Source organism: Pinus tabuliformis, chromosome 9 (genome assembly GCF_031772625.1).
Source record: "Pinus tabuliformis cultivar Carrire ecotype Pingquan chromosome 9, CPIR1, whole genome shotgun sequence".
NCBI lineage: Eukaryota > Viridiplantae > Streptophyta > Pinopsida > Pinales > Pinaceae > Pinus > Pinus tabuliformis.
Window position 1 is genome coordinate 65,774,428 of NC_142307.1, and position 12,673 is coordinate 65,787,100.

Here is a 12,673-nt window from a genome sequence, read left to right on the forward strand (position 1 = left end):
ACATGGAGGCTACATGGGCACAGAATGTTAGGCACCTATAATACTAGTGATTCCCCCATTACTATTGTCATTGTATCCCTTAGTGTTATTATTGTGCCCCTATTGTCCCCATATTGTTATTAGTATGCCCCATAGAAACCCACTATTGTTATTTTTGTGCCCTTATGTTAATACTATTATGTCGGCTTGATTATATTGTGACCCCTTCGACTCCTATATATAGAAGGGATGTTTAGTCATTTGTATCATCCAATAATTTTTCATTTGTGTAATGTAAAGGAGGTTGCCCCCTCGAAGAGGCTAAATTCTAAGGTGTTGATCTATATTTTCTATCTTTTTGTGAGCTAGTTTCCTGACATTTGGTATCAGAGCTTTGGATTCTAGGGTTTCGCTACTCCAAATAGGCCATCGTGGAATTTTCACTATAGCTTTTTTTCTATGACGTTTTAGAAGCTAAAAAAACCCCATTTGAGCTAAAATCGTTCTGAACTTCGGGTTCGAATTTCAGAGCTTGTCTCGCTATATTTGCAGAGATATGATCTGAGGAAGTTAGGGTTTTTGTAGACTCCCGATTTACATTCCAAACAAGTGACCTGGGGAAATCGTCATAACTTTTGTTTTGAGCATCAGATTGAAATTTCGTAAGAAGTCAGAAAGAGGACGGCCTGTAGTTCTCTTTGTATGAGTTTCAGGTACTAAGGTCGAAACAGTGACATGTGGCACATCATACAAGTTCGCTCTACTGAACTAATTTATAATCAGGTCACTGTGGGAGATTTGGCATAAAGCTTCCTAGGAGAATCCAATCTTGATCAAACTTACGGGGTTAGAAAGAGGACTCAAAGGGCTACCACAGAATGAGATTTCAAATATTCAAGATCCGTAGTTACAGAGATACAACAGATTTAATATCGAGCTCTTACAAAGTGGAAAAAAATGGTGTGTAGTTTTTTTTAAATTTTGCATAAGATTGGTTTGAAAATTTAGTTTGAAGGAATTCAAAGGGAATAGTGAAGAATTATTAGCATTAATTAATGCCCCGAAAAAAGAAAATGGAAACACCTAGTAAGCAACCTGAAATCTCTAGCATGTCTTGTGAAGAAGAGGAAGAAATGCAACATGATATATCAAAATTACAAGACCAAGTACAACAAATTTCACTCTCGCTAAAGGTAAATGAAGCCAAGATGAATGGCGTGGAAGCTGGTGGGCCCCAGTATTGTAGCAATAATGCTACAACTCCTGGAACTCCCTTCTTTAATTTTATCAACCCGGTAGTTTGTAACAAACTTGGAAGCGACGGTGCTGTATGCACAAGTACTAGCTCTTGCCGCAGCTGTCACTTGGTCAGCTGGCACAAGTCCGCTAGGAGCTTAAGCCAAATTCTATGAGCTCTTAGAAGAAGCTTTTTAATTGATGGATGAAAGCTAACTCGAAGGAAGCTAATCTAATTGCGAAAAGAAAATGAAAGCCAAAAAGGAATGCAAACCCTAGCAAACCCTAATTCTACCAGCTAGTCCTACTGACGCAAAGGAGAGCATGCAAACTACTGAAAGAGATGCCATTACTTCTAGGAAGGTAAAATGCATGTGTCTACGTTATCACTATCTGAAGAAAACATCTTTTTGTATTTTTGATTAAGTTATTAGAATTATCATGCATGTGCTTTTAACTAGATTTTCACTGTGCATAGGTGGATCAAGGAGGAGAAGCGCTTGGGAAAGGTTGGGAAGGTTCAGAGAGGGTCTAAAGGGTCCCTAACACCCTTCCAGAGAGTCTCACAAAGTTTGGCTGCCAAGAAACCGTGTTTATGAGCTTCTACAGGAAGTCTGCAGGGGTTCTACAAGATGTTCAGGATTTCTACAGGATGTTCTGTAATTCTTCTACAGGATGTTTCGAAATGGGATTTTGGAGCATGGATGGAGGGAAAAAGAGGGAGGAATGAGTATGGAGGTGAAATAGGGGTGTGAAGAGGCCTAGGACTTGGTGGATGAGGCTAAGGAGCGATTGGATTTGTTCAAGGATGGAGGAAGCGATGATGCACAAGAATGTAGGAATTAGGGCAAGGTGGGGAAAGTATGGCAAATGAAGGGTACGAATCATGGACTAAGGGTTGGAGCAGATTATCAGATGGATTATGGGTAGATAGAGAAGGATAACAGGTACTCTGCAAATGGTTTTTCAAACTGAACAAACAAAGACATGCAAGAAAACAAAGATCTAGTTATACTACCCTAATATGATCTAGCTAACAGTAACAAGAATGGACAGCAGCTTTATTTATAACAAGAATCACGTACAACACGTGAGAAAGAACATTCCAAAAGATCTGAATGCATGAATAACTCCTACCAATCTATTCTAAACATAAAAAGCTACTTTAACCATCAAGAGAAACCTAAATAACAAAGCAAGACTTAAATTTAAAGAGCAGATTTTATTTTAAGAACGCAGCAAACACACATAAAGATAAACAAAGGAGGTATTGGGCACTTGAGATGGGCCCAACCCCAAGAGCTACAGCCTCCCAAGAGAGATTTAGAGCTGGTGCAAAGCTGGATTCATCTTTATTGATCAAGAAATGAAGAGTTACATCAAAATTGTCCACACGGAGAACTTGAAAATGAGCTGACAGCAAAACTAATCTATTGCCTAAAAATCGAATTACAAAATGACTACAACAAGACTATGAAATGACTAACTACCAGCTACAAAATGACTAACCACTGGCTACTATCTACTGGCTAACTAGCTAACATCCACTGGCTAACCAAAATGAGGCCCTAAGCCTTCTTATTTATACAAATTGAGGACCCAACAGTCCTCCTAAACTTTAGGGACTCGACTGCCCAAGACTTGTAGTTAACAGCAGTCCTACTTGACTTGCTTGGCTGCCCTTGTGTTGATTGATTTGGTGGCCTTTGAACTCCGAGCTGATGGTGGAGAATTCGAGGTAAGGGCCCATAAATGAAGGGGACACCTTCCTACAAATCCTCTCCCTTGTCTTCCCACGAATTTGGCTGCCAAGTGCTCATTAAGACCTTCAATTTTGTCTCCAAATTGACCAAAAAGGCTACACAAAGCACCCATTAGACTTGTTGGCATAATGACTAACCAAATTCACTCTATTAACATAAATATAATCAAAAACATGCAATAAACTAATGAGAATGGTGGATTAAGTCAAATTAGGAGGTTGAATGAGCCCAAATAATTGTCCATTTTTGGGGCTCATCATCACCCCCCTACTGAAAGTGTTGTTCATCCTCTGAGAAACCAATCTCTCTCCTCATCTTTGATGGCCCTGGTGGCTTCTTTGGCTAACATCTCGGCCGATTCCTCCTTTGGCTTCCCTCTTTTCAAACTTCCTGTAGAAACAGTTCGCTGGCTTCCTGTAGAAACAGTCTGCTAACTTCCTGCTTGGCTGTGGGCGATTTTCCTTTCAGCTTGGCTGTGGCAGCCTTCATCTTCTCCCCCTTTCTGCACTTCTTCCTCACTGTCTGCTGCTTTTCCTAGTGAATTCTCATCCTTGTTATGAGTGTGCAAGTATATGCAATCATATGGAAGAAATGGTGGCCTTGGCATTTCCTAAAACCTGCAACGTGAGGGCACTCGTATGTTTTGTAACAAGGAAGTTGGTCAAATTCACAAGATAAGCCATGGTCATGTTTCCAAGCAACAGGAATATGATAAAGGTGTTTTCTCTGGCTTTTTCAATAGCAATAGCTAATACATTACCCTCCACAAAAAGAGTAACAGGAAGCAATAACAGCGCAGCAATTGGTGCCATGTACATGAGCAAATTCATAGAGTGAAGCTTCTCTGCCTCAGAGGTAAGCGGAGCCCCTGAACAACTGATTTCAATGCTCTGGCAACAGTTGATCCTAGGCAAACCAAAAAGCCAAAAAGGTGGAATAATGGCTCACTGTTGCTTGCAATAACAATGCCAAATACCACAGGCACCAAGGCCATATAAACCACAGAAGACTCCCTCTTACATGTTATTATAAATGCAAAATATTGCTGTGAAGAAGGGAGTTGTTGCCCCAATAGCTTGATTGAAGGAGACTGGAAAATAGCGCAGAGAAATATTGCCACAAACAACCAAGAAGGAGAAAATGAAGCTCAGTGCCAATATCTCAAGAAACTGTCTCCTGGAGACGATGAACTGCATTGGTACAATCTCTAACCATGAAATTGCCAGAAAACCATAAAATGAACAGGCACACATGTGCAACATTGTGAGGAATATTGGGTATCTGCATCCAAAAAACTAAGTAGGCATTTGTTAAGCAATAGCACACCAATATTGGAAGAGTACCAAGCGGCAATAATGAGAGCTGTTGTAATAGTCTGGGACACAGGAAATGCACCATATTTTCCTTCTCCTGTTGGAGTTGGAGGTATGTCAATAACTTCTTGTTCAAGCTTTGGGTTACTGCCCCGCCTCGTCCATGTTTGTGTTTCGGCCATAGCTGAAGAGGGCTTGAAAAATCAGATCTGATCAATATTCGGAAGACCCAATTGGTTTCCAGACCTGAGCACCGTCTGGGTACTTGTCTATACTGTGTAGGACTCAGATGGACCCAAAACAGATGTGGATGTCTCGTTATTATAAGCCTCCCCCAACTCTGCAACTTGGTGATCTTTTTAGCCTCCTCGAGCTGAGAGATGAAAGAGATATCAGTTCCTATTGGGAACAGCTTCAGATTGAGATCGAGGTGTATGAGAAGCGAGTGCAAACACAAATCTCATCAGAGAGCTCCACCCCAGTTCCGCCTGAAAACCAAGCTGCTTACTCTGCCCTGGAAGACTCTGCTGTATTTTCCTGTAAAACGTCTTCCTGTAGAATGCTAGCCGGATTCCATAGGATGTCTCTGCGCCTCTGCACGATCTTGGTATGCTGGAGAATTTTGAACAGGCCAAAACAATCAGCGAAGGATGATAGGTTAATCATTTTGAGGAAGCAGAGGATGTATACTTCAGTTGAACATGATGCAAGTGCAAGTTAACAACAGTCTATGAGTTTCGGCTGAGCGCTCATTAATTCTGCGTGATTTTTGGTGGAGTGAGGTGGCAAAAATGTGTGCTGGCCCATATGAATTGCTGTGCTATCATGAACTGCATGTCTTCTTCTATTTGTTAATCAATTGATGCCCTGTGCACTGAAGTTCAACAAATCTTCCATTGCCTGTGTTTCTCAACTTCCACGTGAATGACTATCCGCGCATGCTGCGTGATTTTCTCGTGAGTGCTAGAGAACTGGATGTCTTGCTACATTCATGGCTTAATTTCACCATTCTATTCGTTCATGCAATGCTTAGACTAGATTCATGCAATAGATGAACAAGGTTTAGTCACGTACCTGAAGTCAAACGGCTGCTTGTGAAGCTTTTTGCTGCTGCATGCTCATGTTCTGCTGCTGCATGCTTGGATCCTTTGGTTGCATGAGGGCTTGGCTGATCATTTTTTATTGTTTTTCCTTGTGCAGGTTTCCTCTGACCAGATCTAAGCTGCATGCATTTGTTTCCATGTTCAAATCTGCACCTTCAAGCTGCTGTTGCTGCAATGTCACAGAACCAAAACTTGTTTTCACCATTTCTCCCAAACGGTAAAGCGGATTGATCTGAAACTTGCTGAGCATGTTTCTATCATCATGATGCATCTCCCATAGCAAAATAGTGATCAATGGATGCACGGATTTCGAGAAAAATGGAAAATGGCTGAAGATTTCAGAGATCGATTTCTCGGAAACCGTGCATCGGAATCGGCTGAAACTGCTTGGGTAGGTTACCATCACTCACATGCATATCCCCATGAAACAGGTTTTGAAACGGATGCACGGATATGGAGAAAATGCAAAAATGGCTGATGGTGATGGAGGCTAATTTCTTGGAAACCGTGCACCAGAATTGCATGAAACTGCTCAAGCATGTTTTCATCAACCTTGTACAATTCCCCATAAAACGGTTTGTCAAATGGATGCATGGTTTTCAAGTTATGGCAAAAACAAATTTTGTTCTAGGTATTTTTGCTTCAAGGCCTTTTGCAAGTGTTTGCATGGAAGGAAAAACTGAGCTTGGGCTGTGATGCAGGTATGGAGATGATGGAGGAGGAGTTGGAAGATTGCATGAGGGCTTCTGAACCCTTGAGGAAGCTACCATGTTCGCCAAACCACTTTTTGAAATCCATGTCTAGTTTCCCACAATTTCTACAGGAAGTTCCTGTAGAAGCACAAGGAGGTGGAAAAAAATGATGGATAAAGGCAAGGGATGGACACACAAGTGCTTGTAGGCCTAATCAACAGATTCCCACCATTAGATTCACTTTTGAAATTGGATTTGGCTCGTCCAAAGGTTCTACAGGATTTTTCCTGTAGAAATACAAAGCTTCCTGTAGAAGGCACAAGAAAAATTCCTTTGATCTTGATTTGAGTGCTCCTCCTGTCATGAAATGTCCTTCTTGCAACCTGCAATTAGCCAATGGAATTAGTTTTATTTTTCTTTTTCTTTTTCTCTTTTGTTTTTTTTTTTAAAACAACTAGGGCGCCTCATGGAGGTTTTCACCCTAATTGCCTGCCTTGGGCGCCTCCAATGGAGGTTTTCACCCAAAGATCTTATTGCCTTTTTTCTTTTTTTTTCCAACCCATTGACCGCCTCATGGAGGTTTTCAATCAATGAGCCAATCTAAGGCGCCTCCGAGGAGGTTTTCACCTTAGATTTCTATTTTCCTCTTTTTTCATTTTTTTTTTTTTTTTTCTTTTTTCTCTTTTTTTTTTCTTTTTTTTTTCTTTTTTCTACCCTACCCTACTTGAAAAACAAAATCGTTCTCAAGTATAAGAATACTTCCAATGGAGCCATGTGCACATCGAGATTAGAGACAAAATGATGTGGAGGCTCGAAATGCATGCTTGGATAGGTATCCAGATCTCAGAGACCAAATGATCTGACCTTGAAGGGATCAAACATAGCTGAGGAAGAGAGTATTGCTGCAACTTAGTGACTGTCTGGAACCATGTCTCAATATAGCTTTGATATCCTTGGTCCTTTTGCTGATCTGAATCATTCTTCATGTCACTTTCTACCATGACTTTCTCATCTTCCTGCTTTTTCTGATCTTTCTCTTGAATACATGGAAGATTTGATGGTAACCATGAGGAAACTCTCTCGATCTTTGATTCTGATCTATTCTCTTCATCAAGTGCAGCCCATGGTTCTTTGATCTCCTCTTTTGAATCTTATTTTTCCTTTGGTCCTTCAATGTTGTCAATATAATCTCTGTTTTGCAACACTCTTCCTGAGCTTTGGTGAACATCATTGAGCTCAAAAGGAGTCATTTGCACATGTTGTGCCTCAGCTTTGCAATTGGGTTGAGCTACTCCATTGTATGGCTTTGGAAATGGTACGGGTAGTTGAGTGGAGGTGTGAAATTGAGATGGAGATGGATAGCGTTGTGGTTGGGTAGGCATTTGGGGTTGCCTTGGTGGAGGAGGAGGCGATGGTTGTGGATGAGCAGGTGGTGGAGGAAAATGAGCGGGATGAGAGTTGTACTGGGGCCTCCACTCCTGATAAGGTGCATTCCACTGAGGCTATGGCTGAGCATAAGAGTGAAATGAATGAGCAACTGGTTGGGCATAATATGGATCTGGGAAGGAACAAGGAGGAGGTGTGAACCAAGAAGGATGAGCAGGGGAACCCCAAGAAGGCATGAAAGTGGCTTGATAGGGGTCATAATAGGTCTCGGATGTCCCTTGCAGTTCCTGCTGGTAAGATCTAGGTCCATGCGGCCTCCTTTGGTTCATATAATAGAGTGGTTCAGTGGCTCCTTTAACTCTTTGATATGCAACTTTAAGTCCAGGCAAGGAAGGGCACTGATTCGTAGGATGGTATTCTTCACAGACAAAACACACTTCTAGGGAGTGCATTGGACATTCGTTCCTAGGATGCTTTGTAGTGCACCTAGGACAAAAGATGACCAAAGCCCTCTTGGCTTCCTCTTGCTTCTTTTGGATCCACAGGGTATCCAATTGCATGGCAAGAAACTGCCTCATATCACTCTTGAATTATTCTATCTGATCTTCAAATTCGTCTTTGGACAAGGAACTGCTCCCAACATTTCTGCTTGTAGCCATTTGCTTCAGAGGAATGTTTCTTTCTTCTTCTCCCCTAGAGGTTCTTTAAATATGCCTTGATGTCCATCCAGGGGTTCTTCTTAGTCACAACCATCGAAGAAGAGAGAAGGTTGGCTGTGTGAAGCAATGGGGGGTGTTGTGCAATCATTTTTCTAACTTATCTCTACTCCTACAAGGCATGAAATGAAATCTTTTTGGTTGGTTTTTGCATTTTTCTTCTTGTACCTGCAAAACTAAAATAGGTTGAACTGCAACTAACTATCTTGCTGAAACGAAAATGCGGAATTGAAATGAAAGCATGAAAGGACTAATCTATTTTGCTCAATTGAAATTGCAGGAATGAAATGCTAGGCTACGCTTGCGAAATTGAAATGCTAATCTACGCTTGCAGAAATGAAATTGCGGAATTGAAATTCTAATCTATGAAAGCGGGAAATTCTAATCTACTTTTGCAAAAACGAAATTGCATAATGGAAATGAAATAAACTACTTAGCAGAAGGTTGTAGTGGAAAATAGAAGAATAGCAACAATCACTAATACTCTGACGCTTCCCCGGCAACGGCGCCAAAAAGATGGTGGGCCCCAGTATTGTAGCAATAATGCTACAACTCCTGGAACTCCCTTCTTTAATTTTATCAACCCGGTAGTTCGTAACAAACTTGGAAGCGACGGTGCTGTATGCACAAGTACTAGCTCTTGCCGCAGTTGTCACTTGGTCAGCTGGCACAAGTCCGCTGGGAGCTTAAGCCAACTTCTATGAGCTCTTAGAAGAAGATTTTTAATTGATGGATGAAAGCTAACTCGAAGGAAGCTAATCTAATTGCGAAAAGAAAATGAAAGCCAAAAAGGAATGCAAACCCTAGCAAACCCTAATTCTACCAGCTAGTCCTACTGACGCAAAGGAGAGCATGCAAACTACTGAAAGAGATGCCATTACTTCTAGGAAGGTAAAATGCATGTGTCTACATTATCACTATCTGAAGAAAACATCTTTTTGTATTTTTGATTAAGTTATTAGAATTATCATGCATGTACTTTTAACTAGCTTTTCACTGTGCATAGGTGGATCAAGGAGGAGAAGCGCTTGGGAAAGGTTGGGAAGGTTCAGAGAGGGTCTAAAGGGTCCCTAACACCCTTCCAGAGAGTCTCACAAAGTTTGGCTGCCAATAAACCGTGTTTATGAGCTTCTACAGGAAGTCTGAAGGGGTTCTCCAGGATGTTCAGGATTTCTACAGGATGTTCTGTAATTCTTCTACAGGATGTTTCGAAATGGGATTTTGGAGCATGGATGGAGGGAAAAAGAGGGAGGAATGAGTATGGAGGTGAAATAGGGGTGTGAAGAGGCCTAGGACTTGGTGGATGAGGCTAAGGAGCGATTGGATTTGTTCAAGGATGGAGGAAGCGATGATGCACAAGAATGTAGGAATTAGGGCAAGGTGGGGAAAGTATGGCAAATGAAGGGTACAAATCATGGACTAAGGGTTGGAGCAGATTATCAGATGGATTATGGGTAGATAGAGAAGGATAACAAGTACTCTGCAAGTGGTTTTTCAAACTGAACAAACAAAGACATGCAAGAAAACAAAGATCTAGTTATACTACCCTAATATGATCTAGCTAACAGTAACAAGAATGGACAACAGCTTTATTTATAACAAGAATCACGTACAACACGTGAGCAAGAACATTCCAAAAGATCTGAATGCATGAATAACTCCTACCAATCTATTCTAAACATAAAAAGCTATTTTAACCATCAAGAGCAACCTAAATAACAAAGCAAGACTTAAATTTAAAGAGCAGATTTTATTTTAAGAACGCAGCAAACGCACATAAAGATAAACAAAGGAGGTACTGGGCACTTGAGATGGGCCCAACCCCAAGAGCTACAGCCTCCCAAGAGAGATTTAGAGCTGGTGCAAAGCTGGATTCATCTTTATTGATCAAGAAATGAAGAGTTACATCAAAATTGTCCACACGGAGAACTTGAAAATGAGCTGACATCAAAACTAATCTATTGCCTAAAAATCGAATTACAAAATGACTACAACAAGACTATGAAATGACTAACTACCAGCTACAAAATGACTAACCACTGGCTACTATCTACTGGCTAACTAGCTAACATCCACTGGCTAACCAAAATGAGGCCCTAAGCCTTCTTATTTATACAAATTGAGGACCCAACAGTCCTCCTAAACTTTAGGGACTCAGCTGCCCAAGACTTGTAGTTAACAGCAGTCCTACTTGACTTGCTTGGCTGCCCTTGTGTTGATTGATTTGGTGGCCTTTGAACTCCGAGCTGATGGTGGAGAATTCGAGGTAAGGGCCCATAAATGAAGGGGACACCTTCCTACAAATCCTCTCCCTTGTCTTCCCACGAATTTGGCTGCCAAGTGCTCATTAAGACCTTCAATTTTGTCTCCAAATTGACCAAAAAGGCTACACAAAGCACCCATTAGACTTGTTGGCATAATGACTAACCAAATTCACTCTATTAACATAAATATAATCAAAAACATGCAATAAACTAATGAGAATGGTGGATTAAGTCAAATTAGGAGGTTGAATGAGCCCAAATAATTGTCCATTTTTGGGGCTCATCAGAAGCTAATATGAATGGAATGCAAGTTAAGATGGAAGCTAAGATGGATGGCATGGAAGCTGAGATGGATGGCATGGAAGCTAAGAGGAATGGCATGGACACTAAGATGAATGGCATGGACGATAAGATGGAAGAATGGAAGATAAATTTGAATAAGTTGCTACAAGAAATGGTCACTAGTGGTGAAAAGGTAGTAACGGAAACTCATGATGAGAACAAAAGAAATTTTAATCATGATTTCATAGACTCTAATATTGGATTGAAGACCCACCATGTTCCAAAAATCGATATGAGGAAGTTTGATGGCAAGGATCCCAGAACATGGATACTACAAATGGAGCAATTTTTCGATCTCCATAATGTGCAAAACACACAAAAGGTACGTATTGCAACTTTATATTTGGAACCAAATCAGATTGTATGGTATCGATGGCTTTGATCTCATAAAGAAATTGTCACTTGGGCAATTTTTACGAAAGAAATGATAGCACATTATGAGGATTCAAAAAGCAACACCTTTTTAGCCAATTGATAAATCTCAAACAAAAGGGTTCAATGATTGAGCACATTGAGGACTTCCAAAAATTGAACATAAGGGTAAAAGATATTCCAGAGGAGCATAAGATTGATATGTTCATAGGGACTTTAAAGGATAATATCCAACATGAGGTTCGCCTTTGGGAACCTGATTCATTGGAGAAGGCATTTAGGTTAGCAAGAAAAATGGAAAGCGAAATTACGGCAACCAGGAAGCCTACCACTCACAACTATAAAGATGGAAGTGTTGTTTCCCACAGCCTTCCACAACCTACAAGGTTGACACCACAACAATTGGAAGAAAAAAGATCACAAGGGCTTTGTTACAGTTTGATGCAGGAGCATGTAGGCCTAGTCAACAATGTGATAGCATGATCACATGTTGTGACTAGCAAGGGGTTGAAAGACAAAGAGTTTAGTTGATTTTATTTATTTAAATATATGAGAGTGTTTATTTATTGTAAAACATGAGAAAAGGGGCATAGTGGCTAATTGATTCTCCCTGTGTGGAGATCAGGCCAAACTGTTAGATTTAATTGGTTTAAATAGAAAATGAGGAAATTAAAAGCTTGATTTAGTGGTTGTTTAGAAAAGAGTGGGGCTGAAGAGACTTTTTAGGAGAAGGTGAGAGATTTCTGGTTCTCAACTAGAATTGGGTCATGAATCCATTCTTTGTATAAATTGTGATTTTCTTGTATAATTCAAGGGTTGGTTAGCTAGAGTAGGAGGAGTGGCTGGATAGATTAACAAGAGAAGCAGAAAGGAGAGAGCGAGGATTTCAACTGAAACAGGGTTTGCATTGCTATTTTCAAGCCAGAGGGTGAGACTCTGAAAATAGTGTTATATTGAATAAATGTTTCATTGCATGTGTTAATAGGCCATTTGTATTGGAATCCTTTGTTTTTCTCTGTGTGTATACCTGTGGAAGAACCTAAGCCTTCTTCTATGTTTTATGTATGCGATTACGAATAGTTGTATTGAAATAACTTGATTAATCTTGGTTCCTTAGCAGCGTTTGAGCATTTTTATACTCATTCAAATATCTAAAACCTTCCCGAAGAAATTATATAAGAACCTGTTGTGGCCACCAACAACCCCCCTCTTTGTTTGGTATTAGCAATAACACCAAGCAAATGGGGACCCTTAATAAAAAATCCAAAAAACATTTTATGAAAATTTTTGTATTCAACTCCTTAAAGCTGTATCGCATCGCGAGAAGAGAATGAAACGTTTTCCTATGAGCATAATAAACTGCGAAGAAGCGACGCGAAATTCATCGCATCGCATACATTATGAAGCGCTCTTAAAAGAAAAATCTTAAGAAATCTCCGACGGCCGATATGCGACGTCGCATATCACAACATCGCGTAAGCAGCACACAATGATTGAATGACTAAGC

General features: G+C 40.5%; 1 pseudogene; it reads right to left on the reverse strand.

Annotated features, from left to right (window-relative positions):
* Positions 1-3,556: 3,556 nt before the first annotated feature.
* Positions 3,557-4,473, reverse strand: LOC149147137 (putative sugar phosphate/phosphate translocator At1g12500 pseudogene; annotated as a pseudogene).
* Between the last annotated feature and the right edge of the window lie 8,200 nt (positions 4,474-12,673).